Here is a 22436-nt window from a genome sequence, read left to right on the forward strand (position 1 = left end):
ATCTGGATGACCAACCTGGCCCATCAGGGATCTCCGGAGAGTCAGTTATCCAGGCACACTCTCACACCACCACAGAGCCTCCCCCATCAGAAAACACCGCCACAGAACCCACCCAGAAGGCCCTTACCTCTGTCCCCAGGACATGTCAATCAGCAGTGTGTCCACCACTACAGGGACCCCAGGCCACCCCACAAACACAGGATGATCAGGGACCTGGGGTCAGTGGCAGTTGGAAAACGGTTCAGGGGACAGAGGCACAGGACAACAGGGAAGCTGGGAGGACTGCTGTGCGACAGGGGGAGGAAAGGCCCAGGGAACCGACTCTCCTGGAGGCACTCACCGCGATCCTGGGAGCATACCATAATTTCCAGGAGACGAGGGGCCAGATACTGGACAAGTTGTAGGAGAACATGAGGCTACAGGAGGGACAGTACCTGGGGATCAGTGAGGCCTTGAAGGACATCAACACCACCCTGGTCTCCATTGCAGGGGTGCTGGCAGACATGGGCAACACTATGATGGAGGCAGTGGCACCCCACCGGGCCTCTACCACTATCCAAACCGATGAACAGTCCTCCAACTCCGCTGCCGGTAGTGGACAGGAGGCCCCGCCACAGGACCAACAGGCCACCGGCACCCCCTTTGCAGAAGGTGAACCACCCCATACACGTTCCCTGTGATCCAGGCAGAAGCCAGAGACTATTGCCAAGACCCCCGCCAGGAAATAAGACTCTCCTGATTGTCATCCTTGTGTCCCACTCTGTCACCCTGTCCACTTTGAACTTCCATTGCTCCCCTTTCTATGCCCCCTTGGACAATACACCTGTGCTACAAATAGACTGACTCCAACCTGGACTTTCCTCCATCATCCCCCAGACCATTGCACATCCCCTCTACCTCTTAGCACTTAAATAACCACCCTTTGAAAAAATACAAGTATGGAGTATGTCAATGATTTGTATAGATTTGTTTAACAAGGTTTAAACATTGAAAATCAACTGTACAGAAATGTATACTTAGGAATGACTCATAGTTGGCTGCAGTCAACACACCAGGAGCGATAGTGGGGCACAAATACCTGCAAATAGAGATGCCAAAGGCTACAGTGAGTGGCCATGGAAGTGGGAAAATCAGCCTGCCAGTGACAATGTCAAACACAAAACTGTCAATTAAATGTGAAGTTACACTGTCTTACCTGTGTGTCATTGGAAGTATTGACAAATTATTGCACTTCTGTTGTCCTCATCCTCTGCCTCCTCATCTTCACTGTCTACAGTGTCCACTACTATCACACAGCCATCTCCATACTCATCCTCCTGCAGAAAAGGCACCTGGTGACATAAGGCAAGGTTGTGCAACATACAGCATGCCACGATGATCTGGCAGACTGTCAACATCAGGGCAGTGCTCGCTCTACGGGCGACTAAAATGCAAAAACCCAACCTTTATGCAAGGACCTAATTCATGCATTGTATTTATATGCAGTATGTTAACCTTTTGCATTGCTGACTTTAACCTTGAAAAACACTATTAATGATGTTTGTAATAACTGTTCATTTGCAGTGTATTGCTACAGGCTTACTGAGTGTGTTAGGGTGTGGTCCCTTTCTAGGACCTTCTAGAAGCTTTCCCTGCAGCATGACTGGGTGTGGTTTGTGGGCTGGGCCAGACTCTATATAAGGGAGCCAGCCCAGCTCCACATGCTCACTATTCAGAGGTCCCGGTGCAGAGCAGCAGCAACTTCCTGAGCTCCTCTTCCGGAGGCCTACTTTGATCTTCCAGGCCTTTGCCCTTCATTACATTGGTGATCTTTGATCAGGGCGGTAAGACGGAGGTCGGGCTGGGCCCCCGATCTCATTTTCAAAGGCATTCGAGTTCTTCGGCCTAATTTTCATATTGGGAGATTTTTCCTTGTGCATGTGAATGTGCTCTTGGTTTCTGGCATTTACATGTTGATATTCGAATCAGCAAGACGTGCAATTCATTTTTGGCATTTGACTTTTGAGATTCGGGTCGGCAACAGTGTGCGCAACCATTTCTAGACATTTGCATATTGGCATTCGAATCGGCAAGACGTGCAATTCATTTCTCGTGTTTAACTCTTGATACTCATTGTGCGCTACCATTTCTTGGCAGTTATATGGTGGCGATCGAATCGGCAAGATGCGCGATTCATTCCTTGTGTTTAACTCTTGATATTCATTGTGCGCTACCATTTCTTGGCAGTTACATGGTAGCAATCGAATCGGCAAGATGCGCGATTAATTCCTTGTGTTTAACTCTTGATACTCATTGCGCGCTACCACTTCTTGGCAGTTACATAGTGGCAATCGAATTGGCAAGACGTGTGATTCGTTCCTTGTGTTTAACTCTTGATACACATTGTGCCCAAGCATTTCTTGGAATTTACATTGTGACACTTGAATCGGCAAGACGCACAATTCATTCCTTTCATCTAACTCTTGATATTCATTGAGCGCAACCATTTTATGGCAGTGGCATATACTTGTTGGAATCAACAGTGTGCGCGATTCATTTCCCGCATTTAAAACTAGGAGTTCAGATCGCTTACAGTGTGCGCGATCATTTCATGACAATTAAAACTTTGATGTGTAGTGTTTCCTGAAGTGCACACAACTATCCTGGGCTTTAGAATTTTCTGCAAAGGTGTTAAATTCAGGGCGTTACATTATATTTGCATATTAAGTTCTTAGTACAATTCCTATTGTTTTCTAGGAAATGTTCAGATTACTTTTTATCCTCATGTAGAAAGACAATGGGGGTTATTACAACTTTGGAGGAGGTGTTAATCCATCCCAAAAGTGACGGTAAAGTGACAGATATACCACCAGCCGTATTACGAGTCCATTATATCCTATGGAACTCGTAATACAGCTGGTGGTATATCCGTCACTTTACCCTCACTTTTGGGACGGATTAACACCTCCTCCAAAGTTGTAATAACCTCCAATGTTTTTTCTGGAAACATAATTCTAGAAGGTTCTTATATTCCTAGACAATATGAGATATTTCATGAAAAGTTCATATGAAAAGTTGTATTAACCATTCTTGATTCCTTCCCAGGTACCCAGATGTCTTGAGGCCTAGTTATAGTCCTTTCATAAGTTATCCATGGTTACAGTATGACAATTCTTAGAATCATAGTCTAGTAAAAAGCAATGTGATCAAATATTGTTATTGTGTGGCTTAACCTTTTTGCTTTCTACAGGTCTCCTTCCCAGCTGTTCCCTTCCTAATCCCCTTTTCCCCACTTGGACTCTCTTAGACTCTGTGACATTCTAATCAGAGTATTGGAGCTGTCTTGTGGTGGACATGTTGGGAACGTGCGCAGATCCCGAGGATCTGGTCTCCCTGACACAGACCTTCTTGGGTGAGTAGCACCGGGATCCACATGTTAGATGGAGAAGCAACAAATCCTGGCCTTCAGGAGGCCGAAAGTCCTCTCTATAATTCTTCTTGTACACCCATGTGCCTCATTGTAAGTTTCCTCTGCCCTTTTCCTGGGATTTCTCACAGGGGTCAGTAGCCATGAGAGGTTGGGGTAACAACTGTCACCTGCAAATATCAAGGGATAACTTTTAGCCAAACACCAACACTTAGGGCCCACACCATACCCATACACCAATATCCACAGGGTGGGAACCAGGGCTCACCTATTAGCCACACCCTGTGCCTCTGTAGTTGAGTCATCACATATGGGATGCTGCTATTCCTCAGGATAAAGGCATCATGCACAGACCCAGGATATTTTACATTGACATAGTAGATGCAATGGTCCACCAGACACACCATCTGCACATTCATCGAGTGAAAGTTCTTTAGATTTCTGAACACCTGTTCATTTCGCCGTGGGGGGACAAATGCTATATGTGTACCATCAATTGCCCCAATAATGTTGGGGATATATCACATTGCAAAGAAATCAGCTTTCACTGTGGCCAAATCCTCCACCTGGGGGAAAATGATGTAGCTGCGCATGTGTTTAATCAGGGCAGACAACACTCTGGTCAGCACTATTGAGAACATTGGCTGAGACATTCCTGCTGCCAAGCCCACTGTCACTTGGAAGGAACCAGTTGCCAGGAAATAGAGCACTGATAGCACTTGCACAAGAGTGGGGATCCCAGTGGGGTGACGGATAGCAGAGATTAGGTCAGGCTCCAGTTGTGCACACAGCTCTGTGATTGTGGCCCTGTTCAGTCTATGTGTGAGGATAATTTGCCTGTCCTCCATTGTTGCAAAGTCCACCAGGGGTCTGTACAAGGGGGGATGTCTCTATCTCCTATTCATCCACAGCGGTTGCAATCTGTGGGACAAAATGGTGAGCAGGTAGTCAGTGTCTCTTATTTCCAACCACCACACTTCAATGCATGTCGTGATTGTAACAGTATTTTGTTGGAGATGTCCAAACGGTGCATATGTGTACTGTGACGCAGTTAGGAACCATGGGCCAGATGTAGGAAACTGTTTGCGACTCGCAAACGGCAAAATTTGCCGTTTGCGAGTCGCAAAACGCAGTTTCCTATGCAGAAATGCATTTTGCGAGTCGGAACTGACTCGCAAAATGCATTTCCGACTCGCAAATAGGAAGGGGTGTTCCCTTCCTATTTGCGACTCGCAGTGGGATGCAATACCATTTGCGACCGCGTACGCGGTCGCAAATGGCATCGCAGTTACCATCCACTTCAAGTGGATGGTAACCCACTCGCAAATTGGAAGGGGTCCCCATGGGACCCCTTCCACTTTGTGACTGGACCCAAAATTATTTTTTCAGGGCAGGGAGTGGTCCAAGGGACCACTCCCTGCCCTGAAAAAATACCGAAACTAAAGGTTTCGTTTTTTTTTTTAAGTGCAGCTCGTTTTCCTTTAAGGAAAAGGGGCTACACTTAAAAAAAAAAACTGCTTTATTTAAAGCAGTCACGAACACGGAGGTCTGCTGCCTACAGCAGGCCTCCATGTTTGCGAGTGCCTTGACTCGGTATGGGGCCGCAATTTGCGGCCCACCTCATGAATATTCATGAGGTGGGTCATTGCGACTCCATAGCGAGTCGCAGTCGGTGTCTGAGACACCGTACTGCATACCAAATTGCGAATTGCAATTTGCGAGTCGGATGGACTCGCAAATTGCAACTCGCAATTTGGTTTGTTGCTACATCTGGCCCCATGTCCTGCACCCCCCCTCTGAAATTGTATTTGCCTGTCCTGTTTGGAAGGACAGGCGGAAATCAGGTAATCCTGCTGACATTGTGCGCCGTTGCGGGAGGCGGTCGAAAACCGCTGTGCAACTCCTCATTGGTTAACATTGGGCCCTATGGGGTACAGTGGTCAATGGTGATGTACGCTGGCAGTGACGGTATGCACCGCCGCGGACGTCACTGCCGTTTTCAATCTGTTAACTCACTTGCTACCTGACCTTCAACAGGAGAGGACCTACACTGCAAGTGCTGCTGTGACCTGTGTCTGGAACTGATCATGTGAAGTATATTATTCATGGGAGAAAAGAAGAGAAATACTGAAATGATGGAGAAGGGTCTTCTTTATTCCAATAAGTAGATGGTAACAGAAACTCCAGCCACACCTGCATCCAGCTCACCCAGCTTCAACTCCACGGAATCATGATCAAGAATTCCGGACAGTACAAATGCTGGAGCAGGGGCAGCCAGAACATACCAACTATTACATAAAAAGAGACAGAACAGGAGACCTGAGAATAAAAAGAGGATTTCAACAAAGCTAGGAATACATTAAAATATAATATAAAAGAACACATACAATACTACACCACCTTCCCCCTTTAAAACAAAAATTAAAAAAAACAAAAAGAAATATAACACAAGAAAACATTATTTGCAATATAAAGGGGGAGGAAAAAGAAAACATACTATTTCAGCTTAACAACCCTATTAAGATTCCAAATTCGCCCATCATCCAACTTAACTGCTCCTTTGAATACCTTAATAACTTTAAAAACTTTACTGTAATGAGACTGTCCACTACTCTTTTTACCTGGCAACTCGACTTTGACTGAATCACTCACATTAACATGTATTTCTTTCACAGACTTGCTTACATCATACACGTTTCCTTTGCTTTTGACAACTCAAATGTCTGCTCACAGCAATACTTTTTAGTTTCTCATAGTTAAATTGTTCCTTGGTATAGTTTTTAATCCATGGCGGATCTATTTTTGTTTGAGGAATGCATTTTCTGAAGATAACAAAAGGTGACTGACCAGTGCTTGAGTGAGGCGTAAACCTGTAGTCCTCAACTGTACATTTGACCATGTTCTCCCAAACACCCCCTAACTAATTTACCAACTGCAAGGTTTCTTTCAACGTTCTGTTAAAACGTTCCACCGTTCCATTGCTTTCGGGATGGTATAAAGCACATTTTTTGTGACTGATGCCTCTTTCCTTCAAAAACTCGCGCATTAACTTAGACGTGAATTGTACACCATTATCTGACGAAATGTATCTTGGATTGCCCTCTCTGCCGAACACCTCTGCCAAAAATCTTACCACCGTCAAAAAAGAAACTTCAGAAGTAATCATAATTTCTGGCCACAGTGATAACTCATCCATGAGGACTACCACATATTTGGAAAGTGTGCCAAGATTTATAGAACCCAAAATATCAATCGATACTTCTTCCCACACCTCCTTGGGGGCTTCTTTCAACACCTTTAACGTCTTATCCGCCATTTTGCATTCCACGCAATCACGAACCTTCCTTTCAACCGCTATATCCATACCTGGCCACCAATACACATCCCTCATCCTTTCCTTAGTTTTACATATGCCATGATGGCCACTATGAGCCAGATCTATTATGCGCTCACGTAATTTGCCTGGAGGAATCAACCACTCCATTTTGACTAAAAAGTTCATGCCAATTTTTTTTATATTGCTCACCAAACCCCTCAGCATGACCAGGGGGTAACCCCACAGAGAGTAAGTCCTTGATTCGTAACAATTCTTCATCATCATTCAACTCTTGTTTCCACTCTTCCTTAGAAATACAAACACTCGTGATATTACAAACCTTTACTTCTTCATTCACCCACCACTAATCATCATTTCCATACTCATCCAATACTCCCTTTTTCAACCTGGATAAACAATCCGCAGTCCTATTCTCACATCCAGGAACATACTTCACTCTAAAATGATAGTCTTGAAGACCAACAATCCATTTACATATGCGACCTGAGACGTTGTCCAAGCCTTTCTTTTCAAAGATTTCACGAAGAGGTTGATGATCAGTACGTACCTCAAAGCTAGTACCCCAAAGAAATTGCTTACATTTTTTGACAGGCCCGAAAATGGCTAAGGCTTCCTTTTCATTCGTGGAGTACTTACATTCCGCTCCACGTAAACCTCGTGAAGTAAAAGCAATAACATTCACTTTGCCATCATTGAATTGTTTCAAGACACAACCTAAACCTTTCTCTGAGGCATCTGTGGTAATCGAGCAGGGAAGGCCAGGTTGGAAACTGCTAAGCAATTGCGCTGAAGACAAACCAAACATTAAGTCATCAAACTCCTTTTGGCATTCAGAATCCCAAACAAAATCTGTACCTTTCTTGCATAGACTCCTAATAGAACAACTCCTTTTTGCTAAATCTAGAATAAACCTAGTGTAAAATTCCACCATTCCAAAGAAAACTTGATCCTCACCCTTATTTTCAGGAGCAGACAAATCAAGAATAGACTTCACCAACTCCTCCTTAGGTTTGACTCCTTCACCTGTTATTATGTGGCCTAAATATGAAATCTCCAATTTGAAAAACTTGCATTTGCCTCATTTCAATGTAATCCCTTTCAAACTAAATATATCAAGCACTTTCCTGACCAATTCTTTATGTCGTTCTAAAGTATTTGTGAAAATAAGCACATCATCTTGGAAATATTTTACACCAACACTATCACCAAGTATTTCATTCATTAGTCTTTGAAAAACTGATGCTGCTGAACAGAGTCCAAAAGGCATTCTATTGAATTCAAAAGGTGTAATAAATGAAGTGAGCAACTTGGACTCTTCGCACAATTGCACTTGATGGTATGCTGAACTCAGATCTAAGGTAGTGAAGAACTTGGCATCCCCCAGAGAACTAACCATCTCAGTTAAATGAGGTAGGGGAAACCTATCCTCAGTGACTACCTTGTTTAAATTGCGTAAGTCAACACACAGTCTAATGTCTCCATTACTTTTAGCTGCAACGACAATTGGAGCGATCCATTCAGCCGCCTCAACTTTCTCAATTATGCCTTCAGATATCAACCTCTGAAGTTCCGCCTTCACTTTGTCTCACATACTGAAGGGAATGTTTCTGACCTTACATGTGACTGGAGAAGCATTTTTCTTTAGCACAATACGATGCTTATATCCTTTGACGTAGCCCACGTTACTAATGAAAACATCAGGAAATTCCTTCATCAATTCCTCACCCCAACTACCAATACTTGTACTTGGGGCCCAGCGTTGGGGTTTAAAATGATTTTCCACAATTTGTTATGTGGCCAACTCAATATGGTATCACCTACAACAGGAACATATACCTTCCCTTCAATTGTGTTCCATTTGAATACAATTTTAGCATCAAAATAACCCTTTAAGTCTATTACCCGTACCCTCTATTAAGGGTTACCCACCATAACTGAAAGGTGTAACATCAGGTGCATGAAGAGTCACTTTGTTTAGGAAATATTTAGAATAATCAGTATCCAGACTAAAGTCAACTTTGCCCCTGAGTCCATCATCATTGGAATTTTAACACCCTCAGCCTCCACAATATCAGTAGGATACTCACAGTGAACAGTAGTGATACAATTCACATCATTAACAATCTATAGAACAAAAGATTTCCCATCATCATCGTCTTTGTCACACTCAATTTCATTCACGTTCACAACTTTCTTTTCAATAGACTTGCAACATCTGGCAAAATGACCCTTCTTGCCACACTTCTTACACACCATATGAAAAGCAGGACAATCTCTACTATTGGCTAAATGAGATGGAGAATTGCATCTAAAACACAATAATTTTGTTATTGCACTGGAGTACCCTTTAGATTTAGACTTCGCATCCACAGATTGAATAGTATTAGATACACATTTTGATTTCCTCAGATCTTCAATGCAAAGTTCAGAATGCTCTATTTGTTTGGCTACAACCAACACCTCCTCCAGGGTAGGATCTCCTTTTGACCACAAGGCTTCTCTTATTTTATCACTTCTGCACTCTAACATGAATTGATCTCTGATGAGTTTATCTAAGGTATAAACTTGCATTGAGCTGCTAGTTTACGTAAATTTTTTACAAAGTCCTCAATAGTTTCAGTATCACTCTGCTTACATTTTCCAAAGTAAAATCTTTGAAGAATAATTGACACCTTCGGTAAAAAATGTCTGTCCAATTTAAGCAACGTTAATTCAAATTCATTTAAACTGGTGTCTCCATCTGCACCATCCGGAGTATTGATTGAAGGTATATTCTCCAAAATTTCTTGACCTTCCGCTCCAAGACAGTGTTGTAGAACAGAAGTCTTCCTGTCCGCCAATAAATTGCTGCCACAAACACGAATAAAAGTAAGAAATACTTTTTTCCATTTATTCCACGGAATAAGTGGATGTCCTGGTAGTGACAAAAAGAAGGGGGGCGGAGAAATATTCTGCATAATTCCAAAAAGGTGCGCAAGGAAAGCCCCCCAAAAAAATAAAGACCTTTCCAAAAAATTATATATTAGGACCTTCAGAAGAGGTAAAAAAAAATAACTCTAAATGAACTGAAGACTGATATTATGGATCAAAAAATCTTGGGTCCAGCATGCAGACAATAGTAAAAAAAATCCAAATTCGAAACGCACACCTTAATGCAGTGCTGAAATCGAGTCTGCGTGCAAGAGAGGAAAAAAACAATTTGTACTCTGTATATGGCACTCGAAGGTAGAATCCAAGATGTGGAGTATGTCAGATAAATTTAAACTCTAGCGGCATACAATAATGAACCAAGGCCGCGTGAAGAGTTAAAACAGGTGCTCGTGAAATTGGCAAGGTTGGAAGAATGCAACAATGTAATGTCTCAAGCTGCGATTACCAAAAGAAACTGAGCCGCAAGAAAAGGTCCTGGTAACAAGCTTGTAAAAGCAGGAAGGCCGATCAATAATCTCGGGAAGACTTTCTTCACAACAAAGTTTCATCATCGGCACAGACTGAATGAAAACGGTGCCACGAACAGGTAAATCGCTAACGCGCTCAGAAACAAAAATTGTAAATGTCTTTCGCGTGCGCGGAGACAGCGAGGGGAAATGTAAATGCCTTCCTAAACTCCAGCAGCGGCGTGCACAGAGACAGCAAGGGGACGCTGTAGTTGCTAAGCAACTGTCTCAGGGAGAGAGCGCGGCAACTGGAAGAGAAAAAATGCGTTGGCAAGGAAACCAGACACATTAATACACGCGCTGAAAGGCCGTTGTACTGGTAAAGTATAGTGAGCCGGTAATAAAAAATAAAAAAAAGGTGACATTAAAGAAAAAATATACAGAGTACTTTTTCTTTGTTTTAAAAAATAAGACAAAAGGAGTCAAGCTTGACTGTAGAAATGTAGAAGTCAATTAGTTCAAAAGGGAAATCACAGTACCTTGTGTCGTCAAGACTCCTACGTGTGTTGAAGTTTCATCCTTTGTGCAACCCATCCTCGTTGCCACAGTGAAGTATATTATTCATCGGATGAAAGAAGAGAAATACTGAAATGATGAAGAAGGGTCCAATAAGTAGATGGTAACAGAAACTCCAGCCACACCTGCATCCAGCTCCCCCAGCTCCAACTCCAACGAATCATCATCAAGAATTCCAGACAGTACAAAAGCTAGAGCAGGGGCAGCCGGAACATACCAACTAATACATAAAAAGAGACAGAACAGGAGACCTGAGAATAAAAAGAGGATTACAACAAAATAGGAATACAGTAAAATATTATATAAAGGAACACATACAATACTACACCATGGCTCATGTCACTGGGGAAACGGCCCCTGCCTTCACCTCGGCGGAGTTGGAGCGACTGGTGGATGGGGTCCTACCTCAGTACTGAATGCTGTATGGGCCTCCAGACCAATAGGTGAGTACACCGTGAGTACGATGCCTGGGTCGTGAATGCATGGGGATGGCCTACCAATGAGGAAGGGGTGCCAGTCGAACCCTGACCGCCCTGATGGCCTGCATACAAATATGGCCATTGTGGAATGTGTAGATGGACCAGGTCTGGGATCACCACATTCACAAGCTCTACTGGTGTGCAATACAACATTGACTATAATATCACATGTGACACCAATTTTGTCATCTATATGATCATCTGTAAATGTGGGCTTTACTATATAGGTAGCACCATCAGACCTCTGCGAACTAGGGCGAGTGAACATTTCAGAACCCTAAGACAAGAAGACGAGAGATACCCTATAGTAAACCATATTCGGCATTGCCGCAAACAAAATGATATATGTGGCTTCGAATTTTTTGGCTTTGACCGTATCAATAAAGATCCTAGAGGAGGCAACAGAGAGTTAGCCCTTAGAAAAAGGGAATGCCATTGGATCTTAAAACTCAGAGCGGTAGAAGATGGACTGAATACAAATTTCGAAATGGAGTACTTTCTGGGTGAATAGGATAATGATTAAAGTTGTGTATGTATATTTATTCATTGCTCTGTATATTATAATCCCCACTTATGTTCTTTTCATGTTGATTCCCTTACAAACTATCTTCCATGCTGAACGGTGCCTATATCTATTGGAAGACATGTTGTATTTTGCCCAACGGGGCACATTGTATGTATGATGCTTCACATATATTTTCTCATCAATTTGTCTATGAACAAGATGTAAACTTCTCTTTAGGGTGCACTTTGGACTAACTTGGATGTATCATAGTAGATTATCAATAATATTGTTATACATTGACTACTAGGAACGCATTTTCTCAGAATTGTACTTCTTGGTTATACACCTTGTGATTCTTGGTTATGTGTGTCCTGTACAACTAATGATTGTTGACATATCATTTGAACTTGCTGTACTATCTTGTCTCTGTTTTCCCCTTCATCATCCTCGTGTCAAATTAGGTAGTGGTTAATATATCAATACATTTGCTTTCATCTTTGGGTTAGATATTGGGCTTAAGACATTATCAGACATTATCAGCCGTTTCTAAGACTAGGCAAACCCGGAGACTGCTTTAATTGGTTTTAGTGTGCTCCAGTGGTAAGGATGTCCCTAATGGATTAGTATTCGTGTGAGTAGTTAGTTTCTCTTCTTTTATATTGTTTATATTTACTTGCTGGTGTTAATGACTAATGGTCGTCTTTTTACTATTCAGTAAGTGTTTGATGTCAATCTTGGGCTCAGAGATAGGTTGTACTTGTTCGCTGGTCTTTTATTTTATAACAACTCCCTTTCAAGATGGCACCTGTTCTTTTACCAGAGCGCTGTCTGTAGTCCCTCTTCTATGTCGTCAATAATAACGTGATCACGAACAAAAGCGCCTGTTTTAGACGCTCGTTCTACGATGACAATCCTCGGTCACAGGGAACGCCGTGTAATGATTTGACCACGGTTACGATGTTCCCACAATGATACTGGCACATTGAAAGTAAGGTGAGCGTTCCTGAGAGGTGTTGTGGTCTTAACTACTCGAGTATAACGTTGAGTATCATTTCTATTGAGTTGTTTCCTACTATATTCGGAAAAGCATTGGTGCATTGATGGCACTCGTTTCCTTTATTTCAATTCCAGATTACGTATTAGGATTCCTGCAGTACTAACTGGGATGTGATAAATAATTGTGTTCATCACACGAGGTCAGTGTTAGACCGGATTGGTCATTATTTGACGTGGTGGCACGGTTGATTTTGCTGGACTTCATATTATTATTAGACATCACAATAGTCACTCGCACGTATTGCCTTTACAGATTGCTTAGACCACGATAAGAGTACCATTGAACACAGGACGTACCTGATTTTAAGGTATGTCTCAACTCTGATGGAGGTCTTAGTTCCCATTTAATTATAGGTTTTGATACATTTCCGTGCAACATCAGATCGGGATACCTATTATTGTAGGACTGGTACTTTATATTCATTTATATTTATTTTTATTGATCTTCCTGATACTTTGATAATGTATACCTGTGGGATAGAGGTCTTTCTCTCTCTTTCCTTCTTCCTCTTATTCTGTATATATATGCTTTGGTCTACATTCTTTACATCTCTCAGTCTGGTGATGTTCATATTCATTTATAACTCTCCACACACATCATCACATGGTGATATAATTCCTAAATGGTTGAGTTTTTACTAGTTAGGGGAGCTTGACTCAAGATGTTGACCCTTTATAAATGGATTGTAGCATACTTTCTATTGTCCAAATCTTGGGAGACTAAGTCACATATAGCATGTTTTGACTCGCACAAATTTCACGACAACTTCTGCTCTTAACTTGTCTGTCTGAGATGACATGTACTTAGATACAAATGTGTTCTCATTCTTTACAGCCCTGATGAAGTCCGTGAGAGGGATCTCTCATTGGACGAAACACGTGTTGGCTGTGGTGGCTAATTGTATATGATTTTCAAGGACATTTCTCTATTATGATTGAACTGCTTCAAGAAATAAATTTCTCCTGAACCAGAGCTTGGCGTGATTGCCTTCCATACAGAGGATCTATTACATCACCATACTCCGAAATTTACTTTCGTGAGTGCCCTGACAGCTGTTTGTTTCATACTGGCGGTGGCCTATCTGGAGCTGGATATGTGCTTGGGGGCATCACAGCAGCCACAATGGGTGGGTACAGTGCCCCAATATACAACTTGCGCCTGGTGGGGTGGTATCCGGGTAGGGGATGTGGGCCTGTGGGTGCCCCTAGGCTAGGCCTGACATTGCAGAGTAGGTCCCATGTTGGGCAGGGTTCTGATGTAAAATACCTCCAAAAAAGCTAGTAGGCATCCCCTGCTGGGCAGGGGTCTGTGGGTCTCAGGTATGCTGCAATTGGCGTTAGGTGTCCCTAACCATGGGCTGGTGACTAGCATTGTGACTGGTAGTGCATTGCATAGTGTGTAGGGCTGTTCCCTGTGTGTGTCTGTGTGTGTGTGTGTGTGTGTGTGTGTGTCGTGTACCCCAATGGTGGTGTTCGTGCCGCCACTGACCAAGTGTATCCTTTGTCTCCCTCGCCTTTTTGTTTTGTCACCCTGTCCTTATGTGCATTGGCATCATCTGGTGGAGGAGCTGATGCACCAGCGATGGAGGGAGCTGCATCCCACAGGGCCCAGGAGGCCAAATCCACAGATGGTGAGGGCACCAGTGGGACGACGGGTGAGGGGAGCACCAAGGTGGAGACATTTGGGGAAAGTTCGGACATGGATTCCTCCTCTGATGGAAGCTCCCTGGTGGTGGTGGACACCTCTGTGCCCATCCCAGCTACAGGTACAGCCGCCAACCCTCATACCAGCACCGTCCTCCCTGCAGCCCCTGAGTGTGTTTCCCATGCCTTCTAACCCAGGAGGGTTGCCATCTCCTTCACCCCAGGCACCTCAGGCCTTGCCCCAGACAGCCCTGCTGCCCTGAGTGAGGAGGCTATTGACCTCCTGCGATCCATCTCTGGTGGGCAGTCAACCATTGTGAATGCCATCCAGGGGCTGGCAGCCCAAATGCAACAGACAAATGCATTCCTGGAGGGCATTCACACTGGCATGGCGGCCCAACAGAGATCAATCCAGGCTCTGGCCTCCTCTCTGACAGCAGCCATTGCCCCTGTTTCTAGCTTCCCCCCTCCAACTTCCTCTGCCCAATCCCATTCCCCTCAACCCCAACCTATGCCAAGCACACAGGCAGATGAGCAGGCACCCAGGACAACACACAAGTGGACATGGCAAACACAAGCACAACACTTCATCCCACAGGCACTCACACAAACACCATCCAGATGCCAACATCCACTGCCTCCACTGTGGCCCCCTACTCCTCCACCTTTCTCCCAGTTGTGTCTACATTCACACCTGCATACAGTACATCCTCATCCACTACCCCCATCACCAGCACACCTATCAGCACACGCCCCTCACTGGCAGTCACCACCCTCACTTCCATGCCCACGTCCCCTGTGTCCTTTCCGACTGTGTCTATGCCCCCTCCTCCCAAAGTACACAAACGCAAGACCTCAAACACCCAACAGCCATACACCTCACAATAGCATCCAGACCATGCACCTGCATCCAAACACAGCAGACAGACACCTCCTACAACCACTCCCTCTACCTCCACTCCTAAACCCTCTCCCTCTTCCTGCCCCAATGTCCCTAAGAAGCTTTTCCTCTCCACCTTTGACCCCTTCCCTAGCCCTCCCCCCATCCCTCACGTAAGGCCAGAGTGGTCAGAACCGAGCCAAGCACCTCAGCCACCCAGTCCCGGGGCACAGTAGTGTCCACAGCTACACCAGGTGGGAGAGGATCTCGTGCACCAGACACCCACACTGATAGGGGCCCTGCACCAAGTGCTTTAAGGAAGGGCAAGGAGGCACCCCAGCTGCTGCAAGGAAGGGCAAGGAGGCACCCCTTGGGGGTAAAAGGAAGGGCAAGGAGCAATCCCCAGCTGCTGAGAAGAAGGGCAAGGAGCAGTCCCCAGCTGCTTCCAAAAGGAGCAAGGAGCCATCCCCAGCTGCTGGTAGGAAGGGAAAGGGGCCTGCACCAGCAGGCCAAAAAGGCCAAGAGGCCTGGTGCTGGGACTCAGTCAGAGCCCCCACCACCAACCACGGTGGTGCAGCTGTCCGAGGCTGCAGGGGATTGGCTGGAGCCTCCCCCCACCACTGCCAGCACCGCCACCAGCACCACAGCCAGCACCAGTATTGCCAGTGAGCAGCCATCCGAGGCTGCAGGGGAAGGGCTGGAGCCTCCCCCTACACTGCCAGAACCACCACCGGCACCACTGCCAGCAGCAGCAGCCCCAGTCGGCAGCCGTCCAAGGCTGCAGGGGAAGGGCTGGATCCTGACCCCCACCACTGCCAGCACCACCACTGCCACCACTGAGCAGCGGTCACCACTGGCAGACAGTGTGTAGTCCTGCATCCATGGGCTGTTGTCCGGCCTGGGTCCTGCAAATCCAGTGGGTCTGACACCCAGGTGAGAGACTGTGAGCTTGCACTCCCCAAGATCTGCATTACAGGGCACAATGCCCTCTCCAGAACCAGTGGAGAAGCCCTCCACTCACCCCATCCTTCGGAGGATGAAGCACACTGGGCACAATTGCCCCTCCAGAACCAGTGGAGAAGCCATCCACTCACCCCATCCTCCACAGGATGAAGCACACTGGGCACAATGCCCCCTCCATAACTAGTGGAAGTAGTCACCCACTAGAGAGACTGTGGCCTTGCACTCCCCAGGACCAGGCAGTGGGCAAATCACCCACTTGAGAGACTGTGGCCTTGCACTCCCCAGGACCAAGCACAGGGCATGTTGCCCCTACCAGAGCATGTGGGCAAGTCACCCACTTGAGAGACTGTGGCCTTGCACTCCACAGGACCAAGCACAGGGCATGTTGCCCCATCCAGAGCATGTGGGCAAATCACTCACTTGAGAGACTTGGGCCTTGCACTCCCCAGGACCAAACACAGGGCATGTTGCCCCCTACAGAACCACTGGGAAAGACACCCACTCCAGAGACTGTGGCCATGCACTCCCCGGGACCAAGTACAGGGCATGTTGCCCACTCCAGAGCATGTGGGCAAGTCACCCACTTGAGAGACTGTGGCCTTTCACTTCCCAGGACCAAGCAGACTGCATGTTGCCCCCTCCAGAGCATGTGGGCAAATCACCCACTTGAGGGACTGTGGCCTTGCACTTCCTAGGACCAAGCACAGGGCATGTTGCCCCCTCCAGAGCATCTGGGCAAGTCACCCACTTGAGAGACTGTGACCTTGCACCCCCCAGGACAGAGTGATGGGAATGCTGCCCCCTTCAGGATCAGTGGTGTTCCATTCTCTGGCTGAGGTGCCCCCTCATTCCCCGTCCCCCTGAAGTGCCTGTCTATTTTCGAAATGATGCCCCTGCAGTGTTCTCTCCGTTTTGTTGCAGGAGTGAGGTTGGGCCTTGGACTTTGTGATGTGGCTCTGTGGCCAATGGACATTGAGGACTGGGCAGTGTCCCTTGCATTGTAAATATGTATATACTTTTGATTTGGTTGGTGTTCGTAATGGAGCAAAAGGTAGAAGAGCATGGGGAAGACATGCAACTTGGGCTCCATGGCGTTGTGGTTCTTCCTTGAGTGTCCAAAGGTGAGTCGTTTCCCTTCTTTGCAGTGTTTCCGCCAGGCATTTGATGTCGTTGGTACCACCCTGGAAAAGGTGTCGGATAGGTGTGTCATATTACTGTGGGCGGTACATTGTCTTCCGCCTGGCTATTGGCGGTTACGGCCGGGGTGCCCGTTTGTTTCGCTCTGACGGTCTGTGTGTTAAAGTGGCTGTCTGTCTGAGCGGTTTCCGTTGTGGTCATAATTTCATATTTATTACCACCGGCCTGTTGGCGGTATTACCGCTGCTTTATCACCGACCGCCAGGGTTGTAATGAAGGCCTAAGTCTTTGATGTCCATGGGAATTCACAACAGGAGGCAAGCTCAGTTCAAGCCCTGGAAAACCTTGGAAAGAAAAATCAAAGTCCACTCCTTTCACTCCCAGGGCAGAAGTAGCAGGAGCATGCCAGCACAGCAAAGCAACAGTCAGAATGGCAAGTCCTCCTCCAGCATCCAGCTTTTCTCCCTGACAGAATGTCCTCAGTCTAGAAGTGTTCTGATATTGTGGGGTCAGCAGTCCAATACTTATACTAATGTCTTCCTTTGAATTAGGCAAACTTGAAAGGAATGTCTTTGTAGTGCACAAGAGCCTGCCTCTCTCTGCTCTGGCCTCAGACACACTGCAGTGGGATGGCAACTGCTTTGTGTAAGGGCAGCCCTATTCAGGTGCAAGTGTCAGTTAATCCCAAAACTCTAGCTCAGGAAGACCCATCAGGAAATGCAGGGCACAGTTCAGCTCTGTTTGTGTGACCCCTTAGAGCGAATTCACAAACATCTCAACTGTCATTCTGAGTCAGACATGTATTTCACAGACAGGCAGAGGCACAGAATGGTTAATCAAGAAAATGTCCACATTCGAAAAAGTGTCATTTTCAAACCTAAAATTCAAAAACCAACTTCACCAAAAGTTGTATTTTTAAAATGTGAGTTCACAGACCCCAAACGCATATCTCTGCCTGCTCCCAATGCGAAATTACACTTAAAAGATATTTCAAGGCAATCCCGATGTTACCCCATGGGAGAGATAGGCCTTGCAGTAGTGAAAAGTGAATTTAGCATTATTTCACTATCAGGACATGTAAAACATGCCAGTAGATGTCCCACCTATAAAATATACTGCACACTGCCGATTGGAACAACCTTGGGCCTACTATAGGGGTGACTTATATGTAGTAAAAGGGACGTTTTGGGGCTAGCAAGAGTGTGAACTTGCCATGTTGAAATGACAGTTTATAACTGCCCACAAAGACATTGCAATGGCAGGTCTGAGACATGTTTACAGGGCTACTCATGTGACTTGCACAATCAGTGCTGCAGGCCCAGTCGTAGCATTTGATTTACATGCCTAGGGCATACCTGGTGCACTATATTAGGGACGTACTAGTAAACCAAATATGTCAATCAGGGAGAAACGAATCACCAATACAATTTAGACAGAGAACACTTGCACTGTCTAAATTGTATTGGTGCCGCACTGGTCAGCAGTGGCAAAGTGCCCAGTGTCCTATAGCCAGTAAATATGAAATCAATTCAGCACAGGATCAAAAACAGGAGGTCAGAAGCAAACAGTTTGGTGATACCCCTGCAAAGAGGGCCATTTCCCAGCCTAAAGCCAGGGTGGGCCAATCATTTCCTTGCTGTACTTCCCTGCTTATGGTGATAGAACCTGGACAATGGCCCACTACTGCATGGGGCTCTTGCCAGTTCTGGGCCTCTCAGAACCCAGGTGGATCCCTCTGTATACCTTCTCAGGGCCCACTGATCTGACTCTGGAACCCTTCTCCTCATCTGTGGACTCTATCAGTACAGCACTGACCCTTAGCTTGCTCACAGAAGCATCCCAGTAGGCAGACAGTACCAGCATAGGCAACTGTGTGATGTGGCCCATTCTACCCCTCTTTTCTGACTTCAGTCCCCAACCTAGGAAAAACTCTGACCACAAGGACAATGACCAACAGAGGCCACTGACAGCTGTTAGTGTCAAGAGCTAGGCCCCAGGCCAACCCAGGGTCTCTAGTCTCTGTGGATTAAGAAATTGGAGGGCAGTAGCCCCAGGTGCCTTGCATCCTTTATCCACTTAATCTCCCACCAGTCCAGGTTTTGGATCCTGAGACTGGTCCCACAACTTAGGGTCTGTATCCTCAGGCTGAGAAGAGGACAGGGGTGAGCTCTCCCTCCTAACCCTCTTGCTAGGGTCCTGTCACTTCCCCTTTGGAGTGGTACCTCCAGAAAACTAAACTGTTGGAGCACCTTTGGTAGCTGCCCCTCCCAGTTCCCCTGACACTGGGGGCAACTCATTACCCAGAAGGCAGTCAATGGGTAACTGGGGACTAATTATGACCTTCTTCTGGGTCACCTCCACACCCTACATTAGGGACACCAGAGCCATGGGGTGAAAAAAGTCCTGCCCATGGACTGGGGTCACTTTACGCACCTGGCCAGTGTACTGCTCTAGGTAAAATAGCCTTTCCACAACCATGGCTTGGCTATCCCTGGTGTCCCTTAGAACAGTGACAAGGACTGCCTCCACTTTCACCAGGTAGAAGTAAGAACTCCCTCCCTCTGGGATCACCAACTCACCCGCTGAGTTCACCTCCAAACTAAGGGAGATTACGGCATGGTCTATGACCTGCCCCTGAGGATTACCACACATAAGGCCACATTGGCCAACCCTGTTAAGGGGCCGCCAGTGGGGATTTTCTTAAAATGGACACAGTCCCCTTTCTTGTGCCCTAGCTGGGAACACTCAAAGCTACGGGGTTGTGTTGGTAAGTGGGTTATTGGTAAGGGCAGGTATGTACCTACACTTAGCAATAGGACAGAAACCCCCAATAGATCCAGTCAGGTCTCAATAAATGAATCCCTGCTCAATCCTTGGTAGCTTGACAATAAGCAGTTAGACTTAACTTATGAGGTATGTGTGTAAAGCACTTAGAAATTGCAGAACAGTGACTAAGTAAAACACAAAACACAATAAAAATTGAACTCCAATTAACAAAAATAGATTATATTTTTATCTTTAAAATTACACTAACACGACAAAAATCCAATAAAGTGAACCGGAGATATGATTTTTTTTATATTAAATGTTTTCTAGTGCTTAGAAAACAAAAGCGCCAATCTAGACATCTGGTCGCACTCGACTTGGGCAAAGTCAAACTTTGAGGCTAACCACAATGAAGCCCTGCTCGGCAACAGTGAGCGGTAGGCCTCATCAGAGTTTTACCTTCTGACTTAGGGGGTCATTCAGACCCTGGCGGTCATAGACCGCCAGGGCCGGGGACCGCGGATGCACCGCCAACAGGCTGGCGGTGCATCCAGGCCAATTCTGACCGCAGCGGTAAAGCCGCGGTCAGAAAAGGGAAACCGGCGGTTTCCCGCCGGTTTTCCCCTGGCCTGAGGAATCCTCCATGGCGGCGCTGCAGGCAGCGCCGCCATGGGGATTCCGATCCCCTTCCCGCCAGCCTGGTTCTGGCGGTTTTGACCGCCAGAACCTTGCTGGCGGGAACGGGTGTCGTGGGGCCCCCTAACAGGGCCCCACAAAGATTTTCAGTGTCTGCATAGCAGACACTGAAAATCGCGACGGTTGCAACTGCACCCGTCGCACCCTTTCCACTCCGCCGGCTCCATTCGGAGCCGGCATCCTCGTGGAAGGGGGTTTCCCACTGGGCGGGCGGGCGGCCTTCTGGCGGTCGCCCGCCAGCCCAGCGGGAAACTCAGAATGACCGCTGCGGTCATTTGACCGCGGTGCGGTCATTCGGCGGCTCCCGCCGGGCGTGCGGTTACCGCCGCCCGCAGGAGTCAGAATGACCCCCTTAGTCTTTTTTTAAGGACGAGTTTCTCACCGGCACGAAGTCGCAGATTGGATCCAAACTTCCTCAAGCCCTCTTCGGATACGCATCGCAGGAGACCTTGGTGAAGAATTCTACTTTCGGACTTAGTTGATTTTTCAGTTTGAAAATCTCCATCCGGGCCAAACTTGAAATTGGATCCAACATCCCTGAATCCCTCTTCGGATACACTGCGTGGAAAACCTCGGTCAACTTTTTACATTCAGACTTTGTCACTTTTTTGGAGCTTTTTCTCTCCGATGTCAGACGACAGTCCACAGCAAGCCAATTTTAGGTCGATGTAGTTGGATTGCCTTTCCAGGATGCCCCAGTGAAATCCTGGAAGTCTGGGACTATGGAGCTTTTCAGCAGGATGAACTTGCAAGTCAGGTAGGGTTGCGATCGACGTAAGCTGGCTTGACTCATAACGTTGGGCTGATACCTTTATGGAGCTTTTTCCCAAAAGTTCCTCAATCTACTCCAAACTTCTGGATCTTCTTCAAGAAGGTCTTTGATGGTCCTCCAGGAGTACAGAACTCACCCCAAGGATCCAGGAGCTCTGAGCTGCTCCTTGACGGTTAGGACTCCAACTCGCAGAATGCACAAGGCTGAAACTCAAAAATGACCACTGGACTGTGGTCAAATGGTCAGTTTCTTCAGCTTTGATACAGGGTACTCTGGTTATCTGTTTTCTTCCTGTAGCAAACAAGGAGTCCCTTCCTGAATGAGTTGAAGACAGGCAAAGTCCTTTTAGTGATGAAGCCCAAGTGTGCAGGTGGTGTAGTCCTTCAGAGTGCAGTGTTCAGGTGCAGGTCAGGGGTCCTGCAGGGCATTTCTTCTTCTTCTTCTTCTTGTCGTTATTCCTTGTAGGGACCTGAGGTGGGGTGCAGCTCTGCCAATGTTATCCTTGCTCCTAGGGTGAAAAGCAAGGGGGAACCTCTTGACCAATCATGTGCAGGTCACCACTCTCCTGAGTGACCACTTACTGGGAAGTGTGGAAAAAATCAAATTCCAGGGAACAACATTCTACTCAAATCCAAGACAGCAAAAATTCAGTCTCAGAGGTTAGGTCTGGCTGAGCCCACCCACTGGTGGGGCTAAGTTTCCCTTAACACATCCCTTTTCAGCCGTCTATTAATATAATCAGGAGGGATCCTGGCTGTCTGGTTTTGCAGGGAATGGGGGTTGCAGGACCAAATGTCCTTCCCTCAGTTGAACTACAGTTGGGCTGCTCTTCCCCCATCTTG

The sequence above is a fragment of the Pleurodeles waltl genome, chromosome 7, assembly GCF_031143425.1.
Source record: "Pleurodeles waltl isolate 20211129_DDA chromosome 7, aPleWal1.hap1.20221129, whole genome shotgun sequence".
In the NCBI taxonomy this organism is placed as follows: Eukaryota; Metazoa; Chordata; class Amphibia; order Caudata; family Salamandridae; genus Pleurodeles; species Pleurodeles waltl.